General features: G+C 40.7%; 1 protein-coding gene across 4 annotated transcripts in view; it reads left to right on the forward strand.

The window, feature by feature from the left end:
• Window positions 1–16,681, forward strand: part of DYNC1I1 (dynein cytoplasmic 1 intermediate chain 1) — a 183,251-nt gene that overhangs the window by 115,833 nt on the left and 50,737 nt on the right. The window lies entirely within an intron of this gene.

Below are 16,681 nucleotides of genomic sequence, written 5' to 3' on the forward strand. Positions count from 1 at the left end.
CTATTTTACAATTATGCTGGCTTAGAAGTTTATGGACAATTCAAAAATAGTTGAGTGTTTCATTTCTGTATGTCTATTTACTCCTGTTTTGCCAGTGCTTTTGTGTGTGGTATGTCACAGCCTTGTATTGACAGAAGTGTTCAGCTCACTGGCTCTATCTCCATCAAACTGTCCAAACTGAGGAACAGGGCTTGGGCCAAATTTCAAACCTCTTCATTAATATCCCTCTGTGGTAATTAAATACAGGACAGTGGCATTCAAAAAGCCATATGGAAAAGTTTCAGCAAGTAAAACTTAACAATCAGAGATTAGTAAAATGCAGATAATTCTGTGGTAAAAATTGCTTCTCTTGGAAGGATATGTATTACCTGGCTAATTGTGTAAGCTAAGTGTCATTTTACATTTGAGGTCCAAACATCTTTTTGAACTAAGTTTATGTTTGGACTTGGGTACATTATCAGATGTAACATAGTGGGAGGGAGATGCTGGAATTGAAGTTGCTGCTTCAACCCGATTAAGTAACCTTTAATTCTGGACATATTTTTCTAATTTGCTATACTGAAAAACAACTTCACAAGGAGTTCAGGCCTGCAAATATGCCATACAGATTTATATACATATATGTGTGTGTGTGTGTATTACCTTTGAAATGAGGGCTTGTATTTTCCTTGATATCATATTCGGCAGCCAATGTGTTCTTTCAGACTGCTTAAGGTCTTAGCTCAGATCCCATGTTCAGATTCTTCTATAAATGTACATGCAGCTTAATGTTTTGAACAAAACTTCCAAGAGAAGATATGGCATTTCTAGGACGGATAGCCCTTAAACTAGATTGATTTTGCAAGATAATGACCAGATTCAGGGTAGCCCTCCTGCATACAGAGGAAGATTGACTAAAGACGTAACAATTTGTTCCAATAAAGTTCTGTCCAGATACACTTAAACAGGAGAGGTATGACTTGCTGCACTGAAAGCAATGAGACAGGCTACACTCTCCATTAGGGAAACACACATAGGACAAAGCCATTGGCATGGCTGAGCTTCTGTCTAATCCTCACATTGTTGGATGTGCTCCCTTTTAGAACTGGAACCCTAAAACCTATGAATTCTGATTTATATATGACACCGTTCTTGTACATGTATCCTGGATTCATTCTCTTTCAGCTAAAGAAAATCAGTTCTGCCCATGGGAAATACTTATTTTCTTTTCAAACTGACCATAGATAATTTTCATTTTAAGTCCGTTATGAGTTGGATCTGTCTTTGAACCACCATTATAGGGCTTTTGATGTGGAGTATCTTCTGCATATCTTCAGATCAGATAGGGATACCCACATGTGATTAAATGGGAAAGCAAAAAATATGCAACTTGGTCTCTTGAACACAGGTTTTGTTGTAACTGACTCAGATGGAAAATAAGAAAAGAGCAGTATCTTAGCTCATAGTCTGGATTTCAGTTCTATAGATCATCATGTTATTCTGTTAGTGGAAACTAACTGTATAATTAGTCAGCCCCATATCATTTATATTACCATTTTGCTGGAGAAACATTCCCTTATTCAGTCCTGATTCAGTTATTTCTCTAGGCCTTCTAGAGAGAGGCCCAATTTTGTTTCACCAAGTACATGACCTTACAACAGTCCAGCCCAACAGCTAGAGATGAACACACACCTTACTGTTACATCTAGGTTGTCCAGATATGACAAACACAGTACTTTGAGTGTATTTCCCCAATAGGCCTCTATTTTCCTTCCCAAAGACTTTCTATAAGAAGGGATCTTGATAAATCCTACAAGATGCTGACTAATATACCTTTTGCCTTTCAATTTTTGGGGCATAGAGAGCAAGACTCAAGGAAGTGGAAATTCATTTCAGGTGTGACTGTCAGTGAGCATTTGCAAGCCACTTCTGATAAGCCAAATCAAAAAATAGGTTTATGAAGGCATTTCTGAGAAATTTCTAAGAAATTTCACCTTAGGAGTTCTGCTACCATCAGTAGAGATAGATCTGTGAACTATCTCTGGACAGCTAAAGATCTGGCTGGAGTGCAGCAGGGAGAACTTCAGATACCAGCTGTGAACATTTGGTAAATTCTTGAAGCTAGAACCCTTAATGTTTTCCTGTTTTTCCTGATCTATTATCCAGGTGTGTACCATGGAATTTTTTTAATTTTCTTTACCTCTTTCTAAGACTGTTTTTAATCTTACATATGAGAATGTGAAATGCTGAAAGTTGCCAGAACCAAGTTGTCTATCAGCCATGACAGACAATGATGTAAAAATCTACTGGCAATGATGTTTTTGCCTAGCTCCAGTCAGCAAAACACTTGATTTCAGTCCTCAAACATGAGGGGTGGTGTATTCTGTAAATAAGAAATTCTTACCCAATTTAAAGTCATATTAAGTTGTTGTCTCATTAAAACAATTTTAGTAGCAAATTTCATAGCTCTACAATGTGTTGTGCTACAAATACTGGGCTCAATTTTAGTTAGTATTCATTAAAGGAAAAATTATAATTAGCCAAGTGGATATGCTTACTCATTAATTCATATGTACAGCCATGTGCTCTATCAGATGCTTTCTATAATAGTCCTGATGACTTTTACTCTCACCTCCCACGGAATATTTTTTTTCTTCTATGTGTTTTATTTTTGCCCTTCTTTGGGTTTTTATATTTCTGCTTTATGTGCAGACAGTATTTTAGCTGTGACTCCCAGATTTTTTCCTCTGTAGCTCATCATACATCTCTTTACCACAAAGTTTGAAATAGGAAAACAGTGAAGAATGAGGGATTGGGCAATTTGTTCATTTGTTTTCCTATGCAAGCAAAAATCATCGTATCAGGAGCAAAACTGGAATGGGAGGGTGATATCATTTGTCAAAGGAATGCATGTTCAGTGCTTTCCTTAGGTAGTGAGAAATAAATTGAGCATGCAGTTAATGCTGCGGCGTGCAGACTGGGAATATCTTTGTAGGGAAGATTCAGGGATGTCCTCTTCCCCCATGCTGGAGCATCACATACTCTTGGTGTAATCCAGAGCATTCCAAAGGCAAGACACATGCCTTTCAGAAGTACTTTGTGAAACCATGCTGATGAGTCATCTCTAGTTGGGTTGGTTTGGCGGTATCCAGAGATGGAATGAATTCCAGCAACAACATGGAAATCACATTGAGTCTGCCCTTGGTTTAGCTGGGAGAATTTTAAGCGGTGGTTCACACTGCTTCTCTCAGCTACTGCTGGTTTCTGTTTAGGTGGGAGTGACAAAAACAAAAATAGTATCTCACAGTTATTGATGATCTTGACTCAAAGACTGCTCAATCCTGTATTGATCTCTGCAATGCATGGGGCTGGACATGGATGTGAACATTCCCATTCCATTGATTGATGGACTAGCACCAACCATATTCCTCGATATTTCTGTCTTTTTCAGGAGGTGCTTTTATGTCCTTAATGTGTTTTTTCCCTGAACACTCAAATAAAAATCTACATTACCCATTCACTATGAGGACTATTTGTACTACTCATCATCTCTGCCCCTGATGATGTTTCTGTTTCATGGTGGTCTGATCTAAGCTTTCTAAGCCAGAGTGACCTGAGGAAGTGTCTGAAACTTTACAGCAACACATCTGGTCAAGTGAGGTAAATGAGAACTCAGAGTTTGCAGTAGATGGGCTAGAAGAAAATAGTCTGAGCTTTATACCCCTTCTTTCAGCAGGGCCTGCTAGTATGTGTACAGCACTGCTCTTCTATCAGATCTCATAGCTTTTGGGTTAGAGCTGATCTGCAGAGACAGGAGTCACAAGGAAAAAGAAATAATCAGTGTATGTAAGGGACTTGAGGGTATTGCAAACCATTTCCTTTCTTCTGGAACTGAAGAGGGGTTATTAAAGTTGGTTGAGGTATCTGGATCTCAGCCTGAAACATCCATCATTTCAGAAGAGGAGGGGTGAAGGAGGAAGACAGCTAAAGATATTAGTTTCATGCAAATAAACCAAATTGAATGTTAGTTTCTGATTTGGAGGACTCTGTATTGTTATTGGAGAGTAAAGAATTCTGCTTTACTACACCCAATCTAATGATAACAGAAACAAAAAATTGACTGTCTTTTAATTTATTATGAATTATTTCCTGATCTACTCATCTCCACTTTGTCAGCTATGTCTTTTCCAAGTGTCTCAAAAGGGCAGTGAGATGTACAGATCTGACATTAGACACAATTACATTCAGTGTATTTTTAAATAAGAAGAACACATACGAAGTGGCTTTTATTTGAGGAAGCAGTAACCATTTAAGAGTTCTTTCAAGGAGTCAGATTGGCTTTTAGCATAATCACAAAAATATTTCAGCAGTATATCACTTTCAGTAGCTGTAGCTATTTCTGTCCTTTTCCTAAAATGCTATGCAGTCAGATTTACTTGGTTAGTCCCATCTTTTTACTAAACTGTCAGGTTTTTTGTGGGAAAGGGGATTTGTGTTTTCTATTTTAATTTCAAGAAAAGCTGTCCATGCTTGGAAAATATTGGTGGATTGGGTACAGAAATCAGCTACACAGCTGCACCACAAAATGTTTCATTCTCCCCTAGCTTTTTTGTAGTGGCTTCCATACACTGCCATTAAGTTATGTGTTTGACCACTCTTCATTGCTTATCCTGGTGTGGTCTTTCCCTTTTCAACTAAATGGATGGAGTCATAAATGCATATCTTAGAATTAGATGCATTGAGGTAAGTGAAAGGCTATATTTAGTGGCTGATATTGGCCAGAGTTGCCTTGTTTTTTTCTCGATTTGGTTCCTTTGTTGTTGTCTGCTCTTTCAAAATCAACATAAATTCCTTCAGATGTGCCTTTTACTCCAGCAGCTTGACTTCTAAAGGTGCTGAGCGCCCAAATCCACAAAACTTGTGTGTGGAACAGCCTGAGGTAAAAGCCTGAATGACTAATATCCTCCTTTCCCTCTTGTCCTTGAGTTTCCTTCTCAGTGGAAGCCAGACCAGAGCTCAGAGCTTCTAAACAGAAGAAATGCTACAAGAAGTTTAGGAAAGTTGAGAAAGTATGGTTGGAATACTTTCCAAAGAAGAGAAAATTTTCTCTTGTAGTTATAATGATGCTTTTCTAGGAAAACTTCCTCACCTTGTTAGCACTAAGTTTCAAGCACGGATTCAATTATTCAGCAACATAAAAGAAATTAAAGACCCTGAACTCTATCTAAGCTTCACAAACCTTCCTAAGTAAAATCAATCCAAAAATACAGCATGTCCTATTCCAGAGCTGACTTGCCCAATTCCTCAGTTTCTAGTGAGAAGAAAGTACCTGTGATCAGTCTTTATTGGGCTGTAAATGTCAAAGAAGACGTGGTTCTGAGCTGACTGCAAATATTCCCAAAAAACCCCCCAAACCCCTTCTTTGGAAGAGAAAGTTTTTTCCAACCTGAGTTTCTCCATGATGCCATGATCCTAAACATGAATCAGATTCTACCTTTTTTTATAGTAGTTCCCTGGTAAATGTGCCTCTGAATGTCTGCCTGTGAAGATACTGAGACAGCTGTCATAGTGAGAATACTTCAGCACCCAGGGTCCCAAATTTGTTGGTGACTTCTATAACACATATAAAAATGTTGTCAATCATGCCAAGGAGGGCTTCTTCAGAGATAAAGGGGCTGTTTTCTTTTCATTTCAGCTTTGTCTCTTGCTGTGCATCATTGGTAGGATGATCTTTGTGGAGCAGTGTAAAGCTCTGCTGTGCCTTTTCTCTGGGACACTCTACTGCTCTTACATTTGTGCCCATGTGGTTATTTGCACACTGTAATAATTAATGCAGATGCATAGTTGTGCCATTTTGAATTACGATTTAGGGAAGTTCTTACTCAACTATATGACTGGGGGAGAAGAGTTCCAGCTACAGCTTGTGATAGGACATACTTAACTCTGTTCCTATTTCAAAACTTTTGTCCTCTGCCATGTTTCTGCTTGGGACGTGGAAATACACAACACAGTTTGTGCTGTGAAGTTGTCAGTAAGAAACAGCCCGTGTCTTGTCTCTTAGGCTTTTGTTTTAGAGTTTTCCCTCTGTTCTCAGTGGATACCAGTTGTGGTTTTTTGCTCCTCCCATTGGAGGCTACATCACTTTTAGCCTTTGTTGATTAGAAGTAACTATCACTTGGCCTAAGATTAGTGCCCCAATACTTATGGGGAGATCGTGTGTGAGTCAGTAGAAGTTACACACACATCTGAAGGCTACGTGTAGCACTTGGAAAATGGATTTTGGTGTCTTAGGCGAGAAGAGTGACCTGCATGCAGCAGATTTGTAGAGGGGGACAAAGAGCACCACATGTACAAGTGATGGGGGTCTCCTGTCTCCTGTCAAATATATTGGTGGGGGAGGACAGAAAAGGCACTGAAAATGTAAAATGTGTATTCTGGCTTGGGTGCCACAATGTCTTAGTCCTGACAGTCTGGCAGTCCTGAAATGCCACAGCTGTTAGCATGGAGTCTACTAACATCTGCTGTTCAAAACAAAGTATCCCGTGTTTTCCATGTATCCCTTCACCTTTCAGTCCTAAAATCTCTTAAACCAGACTTATTTCCACAAAACTCAAATCATTATATTTTTCATAACAAGAGTGAGAGAAGGCAAGGTCAGATAGCAAATAAACATCATTATTTAGACTAAAGGGATGTCATGAAGCTGTGTACCTTCCTTTGGATTTTAACTGTATCTTTACAAACCCTTAGCAATGCTGTTTTTTCCCATGATGACTTGGCTCTCTCGCTGTCTTGTACGGAACCCTGAAGAGCAACACACCCATCAAAGACAATTTCTACAACAAAATAATTGTACACCATGTCAGTCTGTGAAATGACTGCTGATACAAAAGGTGGGTGTACTTCCCCCACTGGTAATTAACATTCTGAATTATTTGAGGACTGTGTTTATACATACAAAGTCTGCTAGCAACAGAATGCTCCTTTGCTTAGAGCAAGGCTTAACACAGATCGTCTTCCTCATTTGAAACTGAGATTTCAATTATGAATCAAATAATTAAGAAGTGACAATTGCTTGTCTTGGATAGAAAATTTCAAGCTGTTCTCATATCTAAGCTTTTTTTGGAGGGGGTAGACGTCATACACTTAAATGATACACTGTCACTACTAGCAATAGCATTGTGCTTTTTGCAAGTGTGAAAATAGAGATTTGTAATGAACCTGTACTTAAAGATGCTATTTCTCTTCCTAAAGTTCTGAAATCTTCCTTTCAAACCAAATATTAAGAATATGTTGGCTACTTGATACAGTGAGCATTCAGTTTTTATTTTTTTTTAAGTTCCTTTATTTCACTGATAACTTGCATTATACCTTTCTGAATTACTGGCATGTAATATACAATTTGGAGAAAGCCTAACTTTTGAATTTGCCGAGTTAGACATGCAATATTTTTAAACTTTAGCTAGCTAAGGGAAAAAAAAAAATATCTCAGTCAAAAATTATATTTCATGAGAGAAAATTATAGTGATATTGATGGTTTGCCAAAACCTCAAGCAGTGACAAAATCCACTGTGTCCTGAAAGAAATGCCTTTGCAAAACCATTCTTTTGCAGATGGCTTAGATTATTGATACTTACAAACACATGACATTATTCGTTCAACTCAGAATTTTGAAAATCTGTGTTGATAAAAAAATGCAGATTTGTCACACTATCCCAAAATTGCAGAGAAAAAAATCCACAAATTCTGCAATTGTTCCTGGGGTTGTTTTATAGTTTAGTAGTTGTTGATTTGGTTACATTTCAACACAGCCTAGTGTAAAAAGGAAGGAAGGGAAAAAAGAACCCAATTTTCCCTTGTTGATATCAATATTATTTTTTATATATTTTTCGTATATTTGAAACTCCCAGTGCTAAAAGTGTTTTAGGTGAACAAGAAATGCAAGATCAGATGTGAAATCAGTAAGTCACTGAGATCCTTCCACCGAATTTTTTTCCATAAAGGATGTAAAATACCATGCAATTCCCAAGCTGCACTGCAAATGATGGATAAACAGCCATAGGCATGACATTTCTGTTTGGGTTATGTAACTGTTCTCTGTGTAAACTACTTGCAATGAAGAGTTGATTTGGTCCACATTCAAGCAAATTATTTCACCTCATGATCTTTGTCTCTGTGGGAGCTCTATGTGAGGAGTGAAGCCTCTTTTTGTGTTACCTGGCACAAAATATAAACCAGTAACTCTTCTAAATTGCTGTAAAGGGCCCCAGAAACCAAGGAATCCATCATTACAGTGCAGGATACAACTGTCCACTGCCTTAAGTCTAAAATCAACAGTTTTCTGCCCTCTGCCCCCATGGGTGGATGACTGACAAGTACTTCCTTAAAAAGAACTTTTGTACATGGACAATATTGATTCAATGATGATTAACACTCCTGGCTTCTCACAAAGGGAAAGCAGAAGCACGTGCCTTGTGGCTGAGATACTGATATTATCCTTGGAAGATGTTTCCCATGGGGCAAAGAGAAAGAAACGTTAAAGTACATTTATTTTAGCATAAAATGACAAGCAAATGTCCTACATACAAGAAGCAATATGCTTTTAACAATTTGTCATGTTGCAGAGATCAGAGTGTTTTCATTATCTCTACAACAAAATGTGCCAGAGTGGGTTAGGACCTGTGATTAATTAATTTGATTGCTCCTGTAACACAGTTTAGTATTTTTGTAGCTAAGAAAAATATCAATCCCACTTCAGTTCCATGTTGTTCATGAACATACACTAAATCACCACTCATTTCATGGAGGGAAAACCATGCTTAACATTTGCTATCTCATGTTTACATCTGTAAATAAATAGACTAAGCCAAATTTGTACTGGAGTTGTGCAGAACTAATGGCATGAGTTTTCTGGGATAAATCCATTCTTCCTGGCAGGATAAAGGTGCATTATGAAATATCCCATCACTGGTGAGAGTGAATGACCCAGGGATGCTTGTTTCTGAGCAAGAGGTGGTCTGCTGATACTCCAGGAGTCAGAAACTGTAAGGTGGCCTAACTATGCTGATTTAGTGCTACTAAGGCTTTCACCCTGAGTCTGGAAAACAATTATCCCAATCCTTCCTCCTCTACAAAACTACTTAGTAAAAAAAATTGTAGAAACCAAGGAGCATAGCCTTGCAGGTGACGAAAGCAGGATGTGAAATTTCAGAAAACTAAGGTTTGTTTGGAGAAAGAGGAATTAAAAATTGTCTATAATGGGTTTCATTCATTCCTCTGTGATCTTAGCTTCTTCCTAATGCTCTGTGGGTGCAGAGTCAGGCTACTGATACTAGAATCTCTTCAGTAATTTACTGAAGTAACAGTAATTTACGTGAACAGCATGGAAGCAACTCATGTTTCCACCCTTTCTTAAATACAGATTTACCTGTGGTGTCTTCTGTGTTTCCATGAGATAGCTGTTTATTTGCGCCTTTCGGTCTCTCAGTCACCACATCCATGTGCAATATTAAATTAATTTTCAATTATTTCCAATTATTTGTAATTACATAGTGACACTGGTTATAAAAGTTACATCAGTGAAAGTGATGGATTTGGGCAAATTTAAAAGCATATTAGTCTTCATATGACTGACATCATCTACCTGGACTTGTGCAGAGCATTTCACACAGTCCTGCACTTGTTTCTGAACTGGAGACATGGATTTGATGGATGGAACACTCAGTGAATGAGGAATTGGCTGGATGGTTGCACTCAAAGAGTTGTGGTCAATGGCTCGATGCCCAAGGGCTCACCAGTGACAAGTGGTGTCCCCAGGTGTCAGGCTTGGGACCAGTGCTATTTAACATCTTTGTCAGCAGTGTGGACAGTGGGATTGAGAGCACCCTCAGCGTGGTCACTGACCACACCCAGCTGTGGGGTTTGGATGACACACTGGAGGGAAGGGATGCCATCCAGAGGGACCCTCATGGGCTTGAGCACTGGGTCATTGAGTTTCATGAAGCTCAACACGGCTGAGTGCAAGGTCCTGCACCTAGGGAGGGACAATAAATACAAATATAGGCTCAAGGGGAGGGATTGAAAGCAGCCCTGAGGTGAAGGACCTGGGGGTATTGATTGATGAGAAACTCAACATGAACTGGCGATGGGACCTCCATCCATGGAGACAATCAAAACACACAGTCATCAACAATCTGCTCCAGCTGATCCTGCTCTGACCAAGGGTTGGACTAGACAATCTCTAGGTGTGCCTCCCAACACTGGCAACTTAGTGAGTCTGTCTCTGACACTTCATATTCATTTTCCCTTCCCTATCTCTGATATTGATGTGGAAGTCTGTCAGGTTGAGACTGTCTTTAAGTCTACAGAGTCTTCCCAGGACCATCTGAACATCAGGGTGTCCTTTGTTCCCCACAGAATGGAGGTCATTTGCTTTCAGAAGGCCTGAATTGACAAAATTGCTTGTTTAGGAAAGCACTTACCAATTTGTTTGGCTGTGAACAGTTTTTTGAGTCATTAAAATAATGGAGAACTTAGCATTAATTACAATTAAGGTCATGGACTTCTGAGAAAAGATGGGCTTAAGTAAGTTCTTTACTTGTCTGGGGATTTAAAGTGTTCTTGCTTCAATATGTTCAATCTTCTGAGTGTGCCTCAGTTCTCATGGCCTTTTCATTTTTTCTGGGGGTTTGGACTCAGTGCTACACTTGAGATTTATCTGTGACTCTCTTACAAGCAGCTGTGACTACTACACCCAACTTCACAGGCTGAGTTGTAGATAATTGTTCTTGCAGCATCTGTACTGCTTTCTAATTCATCTGTGGCTTCACATAGTTTGGTTGATCAAATGCATTGGTTTGAGGAACTGCTGCCATAGAAACCACAAAACCATCACCACATCATGAGAATAACTTGTGTTTCTATTCCTGTGCTCTAGATCTGGAATTTTCTATCTCTGTGGGCTCTCTGAAGTCTGACACTGGTATTTCCAGAACTTGCCATCAAGTGATTATCTATTGTGCTTTCACTGTGAGGAGAAGAGGCCAGGACACCAAAATCCCAGTCTAACCTCAGTCTCTGGGGGATCTCTTCTACTTTTGCATAATGTTAGATGGGAACACCTCTGGATAGGGACTCCTAAGCCTCACTCCTGAGGCCTGTTTCCAGCAGGAAGGAGGTTCTGCCTGCAGAAGTGTGCAACATTAAGAAGCTTAAATCTTGAGATAAATGGCTGGGACACTTTATGAGCATGGGGCTGACTGGCAAGTCTACACCTGTGTTCTATATCAGATCATATCAGAGAGATAATATGCAGAAATAATTCAGGAAGAGTGACCAAAATTCCTGGATTTGTTCCTCACAGCCGAGTTCCCCAGGTAATTGCTAGATAGAAGTGGCTTCACCTTCAGAGATGCTTTAGGAGTTGGCTAACTGCAACACTTACAGAAGGCTTTGATTTGCATGATGTTTTGAGTATGTGCCCCTCTAGATCTGATTTCATTTGCAGTGCTTAAAATAAGATGCTTATATGGTATTTCTAACCATTGTACAAAGTGAATTTTTCAGGTAAGGCTAGTATTTTCTCAATTCTAGGGGCCTTCATCAGACTGAGATGCTTTAGTAGGGGTTTTGTTACAAACCCATCATAATAAAGTAGTCTCTGCCACAAAACTTACAGCTATAGTTAGCAGTGGTGGCAGGCAGTGACACCATGACCCTACTTGTACAGCAGCTCTGGTCCAGAAGCCTTTGGCTAGTGCTGAGCTGAAACCAGTGAGCCCTTCTGCATGCAAGCTGCGTGCCAGACTGCCATGCTCAAGCTGACATTTACCATCTGCTCCAAATTGTGGCCAGCCTGTGAAATAGGAGGGATGGCAGAAGGTCTCTGCACTCCACCCACAGACACATGCCCTCAGGAACCAGGTCTGAAAAGCTGGTATAGACCCATCATTTCAAGCTTGTCAATAATTTAATCAAAACAACTGAGAGTGCTTATGAATAACTGTAGAGCATCATGACTTAAATAAAATAGACAAACCAAGGAACTTCTTGCTTCTCCAACATGCAGGCACATAGATATTAATCATTTGACCCTGAGATCTGATAAGCAGTCAGGTCCTAATCAGCGAAAACAAACATATTTGGGTACTTAACATTGAAGTAGTTGGTTGGAAAGAATACTTTATTTTGATGTGCTGTTGTTTTGAAATTACTCCTTACTTCTTCTGCTTTAATTGTCTCATCGTCAGTCTAACAAAGACAGTTTGATGCTCAGCAAAGACATCTATTCTCAGGCTTGCATGTGTGTGCAGTAATTCAGGGTTACTAAATTGATTGCTTGTTGCAGTCATGGATAAAGGCACACAGGATCTCCCTGTATAAAATTTGAGAAGTATCAGGATTATCTGCATTTGCAATACAGCAAGCAGTTTTGCTGTTTTTCCTAGTCACCATGAGACTGCTGAATTAATAATTACAGCAAATGAACTTTGCAGAAGGGCTGAAGTGTGGATTCCCTTTTGCAAAGGCAGCTTGTGGATTTTTTTCACGATTATTTTTCTCTGGTAGTTACATGGGCTGAACATGCAGTTACAGAGATGAAAGCAGAAAGCTCCAGCTTTCTGCTCTATTTAAAATGAAGTCATGAGGCTGGATATTGCCTTTCTGCAGACTTGGGCAGAGTGCTCTGATTCTGCTGCAATACTCAGATGTCAGCAGTGAGGTTAGATGTCAGAGTTACCTACCCTGTAAACTCAGCTAAGAAAGGCTGCATTTCCTGACATACTCTTTTCCTTATTTTTAAGGACTTAGTACTTTTTCAATAAAAATAAATTTAATTTGTGGCTACATTTCAGCTCCATTGGTTTGATGGTATAAGTGGAGCAATACCAGCTTTGGATTTAGAGCAGTCGTGTGGCTGAGTCTCTCTGTGCAGCTTTCATGTGGTCTGGTGAGACATTCTTAGAATCCCCAAACATTTTTGAAGATCCTAAACTGGAGACATTCACAATTCTTCCCTCCCTTTCTACCATTAATCCTTCATGTTTTAACAAGCACTGAAGTTAATACAGCCTACACTCTTTCCTGTCACACTGGGCCCCCTCCCTCCTTTCTTTCTCTTGAATAAAGCAATCTGTTCTTTCCCGTCCATACTCTTGTAAATCAAAGGGGTAGATGTCGACACACACCATAACCAAGTATAAACTTCCTTTTTTTAATTAAACAGAGTTCTGACATTTGGTTTGAAGAAGTGTTTGTTTGGTTTTATTTATTTTTCTTAATATGTGAAGGATGTCAACTGCTTTTATTTTATTTTTAGTAGAGACGAATTTTGTATGGTACCGCAAATAATCTCTAGCAAAAAATCTTTCAGATGTTATTTCATAGTTTAATAGGAAGATGGTTGGAGGGGAGCAGTACAGAAGTCTTGGAATTTGAAGCTTTTAGAATTAAGAGGTTACCTCTTTTGTTAAATCACATTTTAACTTCCTTTTCAAATTTAATTTCAAAACTAGCTGTAATTCTGTTGCTATTCTCACTGCTGTTTTCTTGTTACTACTAATTATGCTTAGACAGTTATATGGAACTCAGAAATATCCAAATTCACAATAGCAGGTACTAAAAATAAACAGGACTTTTGAAGTAACACAGGCTCTTTTTCAGTGTACAATACCAGGTATCTCGGTAGCCAGAGTAAAGTCACCCTAAAGTTCCCTTTTTATCTCACACCTTTTGTGATGCAAAACCAGAGGAAGGTTCCTAAACCAGAGAAAGTGTTCAGATCTGATACTGCTACTTTCCATGATTATTCTCAGTCCATGACTGGTCAAAAAAAAGGGCTTTAAATAACAATTCAGTTGCTGTTTTATTTCTAGATGATGGTTTTAATCCACATTTTCAGTAGAAGTATATCATCCCTATGATGTAGGGAGCCAGATATATGTGTGTATAGCAATGCAGGAGTGAAATGGTCTCCTGATTGCCTGGTCAGAAGAAGGTTAGGCAGCTTTCAGAGGGACTCTGAGTGCTAAGACTCTGTAAATGCTTCTCTTGATGAGCAGGACTGGGAACAAAAGCTTATGAGTAAGTTGCATGTCTGCTTCTGGCCTTCCTCTTGATTTATTTATTCCTTAGGAGAGCAGACACAAGTGATCAGTGGTTCAGTCCTTGTTCTTCAGGGAACATCCTATGGATGAACCTTTTCAAAGTTTTAGCTAAGGAGCAGTACCAGCGCTTTGTCCCTCTGCTCTCAGTCCCTCCAGCACGGAAAAGGATCTGCTACTTCAACAAGAGGGCCACCTGTGTCCTGGGCACAGCATCACCAGCCAGGCAAGGAGGGGATTGTCCTGCTCTGCTCTGAGCTGGGGCGGCCTCACCTTGAGTATTGTGTGCAGCTTTGGGTGCCACAATATAAAAAGGACATAAAACTATTAGAGAGTGTCCAAAGGAGAGCCATGAGGATGTTGAAGGGGATGTCTGGAGGGGAAGCCGAATGAGGAGCAGCTGAGGTCACCTGGTCTGTTCAGCCTGGAGGAGACTGAGGGGAGACCTCATTGCAGTTACAGCTTCCTCATGAGGAGTAGAGGAGGGACAGGTGCTGATCTCTTCTCTGTGATGACCAGTGACAGGACTCAAGGAAATAGCATGAAGCTGCATCAGGAGGGATTTATGTTGGATATCAGGAGGAGGTTTTTCATTCAGATGGTGGTTGAGCACTAGAAAAAGCTTCCCCAGGAAAGTGTTGCAGCACCAAGCCTGACAGAGTTGAAGAAGTGTTTAGACAAGGCTCTCAGCACATGGTGATTCTTAATGGGTCCTGTGCAGGAATTGGACTCGATGATCCTGATGGGTCCCTTCCAACTCTGCATATTCTATGATTCTATGATCTCAGCTGCAGTTGATTTCATTGCCCACAGTTGACTGTGTCAGATTGACCCACAGCAGCATGACACTGATGGTAGTGCTTTTTCACATGCATGTGCTCAGCTGGAAAATCCACCCAGGAGCTTCCTGAGAGCCTGCTGCAATATAACCTGGTCTTCTGGAGCCGAGAAATCCCTGTGAACTCCTCGGATTGCTTCTTCCCACTGACAAAGTATTGTTTTGAGATACATCTGGTGTCAGGCGTAGGCATATGGCACCAGTATGGCAATGCTGGCTCTGGGGGTGGTTTCCTGCAGAAGAGGTCTGGCCAAAGGCAGTAGTCACTGCCTATTGAGAGTTGTTATTATTATTTAGCACCCAGGTCTTTGTGAACTTGTTTGACTGGTGGCTGGGCAGAGTGCCATCCGAGCGTATGGACATGAGCAGAGACAGCCGAGTCTCCAGGGCCTTACACACATCAGATGTGGGTACTGAGGTCAGGCTTCTCAGTAGGGAGAAGCTAAATGACTGTCTGTCCCAAGCACGTGTACCTGTGGTTGACGGGATATGCCATCATTAATCCAAATCTGGGCTGTATTAAGCTTCTAAAATAAAAAACAGCTTTGCCAGCCACTTGAAGAGGGCTGGGGGCCTGTTTGGATCAGTGCATTAATGGGGAGGGAGGGAGGGAAGGAGCAGGGAGGCAGAGGTGGCTCCACAGTGCTCCTCCCCATGGGCTGAGGTGACCTGACCCCCCCACCAAGGCAGGGGGCAAAGGGTGCTGCTTCCTCCCCTTAACTGCAGACCTCTCCAAGGGCTCAGCAGCACTTCTGTTTGTGAGGTCCAGCCCTCTCTTTGCTGCAACAAGAGCATGGACATCTTATGTTTTGTTTCTTAATTATCTTTTCAGTGCGGTTCTTGCAGCAGCTGGGAGCAGAAGCTGTAGCATTTGAGAACCAGGATTGCCTGTTTGCCAGGCAAAATCCCCAGGTTTGAGCTCTCTCTTATGCTTGGGCAGTGCTCCCACATGGAACTAACCCAGATTTTCTCCTCTGGCCCTTGAAGATATCTGTTTGCCTCCGCAGGGAGGCAGAGCATGCATGGCATGAGGCAGCAGCACCAGTATTGTGGCCCACTAAGAGTGCAACATCTGGGTGGAAGATCACAAAGCCAGAAGCACCAGAAATATTTTAGTAACGCCGCTGAGGGAGCTAAGGAGAGACAAAAAAAGCTAAATCCAGTAGGCTGTATTTGCATAGAGGGAGAAAGCAGCTGAGCATTAAGCTGAAGTAAATACTGAAATGATTCACTGCACAGTGCAATTCAGAGAAATGCAGATGACCAGACACTGCGCTTTTGCCTGTCTCTTGTGGGTCCCAACAGTTGCCCAGACAGATGCTTTGTGGCACCCATAAAACGATAATGTTGGGAATCTCCTAGCCTAGCTGCTTTTCCACTGTGGACACTAAACTCTGTGTAATTGCCTTCTGACATGATTCCTCCTACATTTATTTATGTGCTGTCGCCATATACTGTGAAACTAGCTGCTTCTGTCCTCTGCTACAGGTAACTATGCACCTACAGCATAAAATATCCCTAACTGAAAAACTGGGAAGCTTTTCCGTTGCTGTTGGAAAGTGCCGTGAGATTTCCCTGGAAGGGTGTGGAAGAAGTGCAACCAAGGATATGCTGTTATTTTAAAAACCTGACCATGGGCTGGTTCCTCCCCCTTTGAAGTCAGTGACAAAGCTGTTTCAGAGGAGCGAGAATACTTGAACAGGCAAACAAGAGGCAGCCTGGGGGCAGAAGAGGCTTACAGGGAATGGTTTCTGCTGCTGTC

The sequence above is a fragment of the Parus major genome, chromosome 2, assembly GCF_001522545.3.
Source record: "Parus major isolate Abel chromosome 2, Parus_major1.1, whole genome shotgun sequence".
Taxonomy (NCBI): Eukaryota; Metazoa; Chordata; class Aves; order Passeriformes; family Paridae; genus Parus; species Parus major.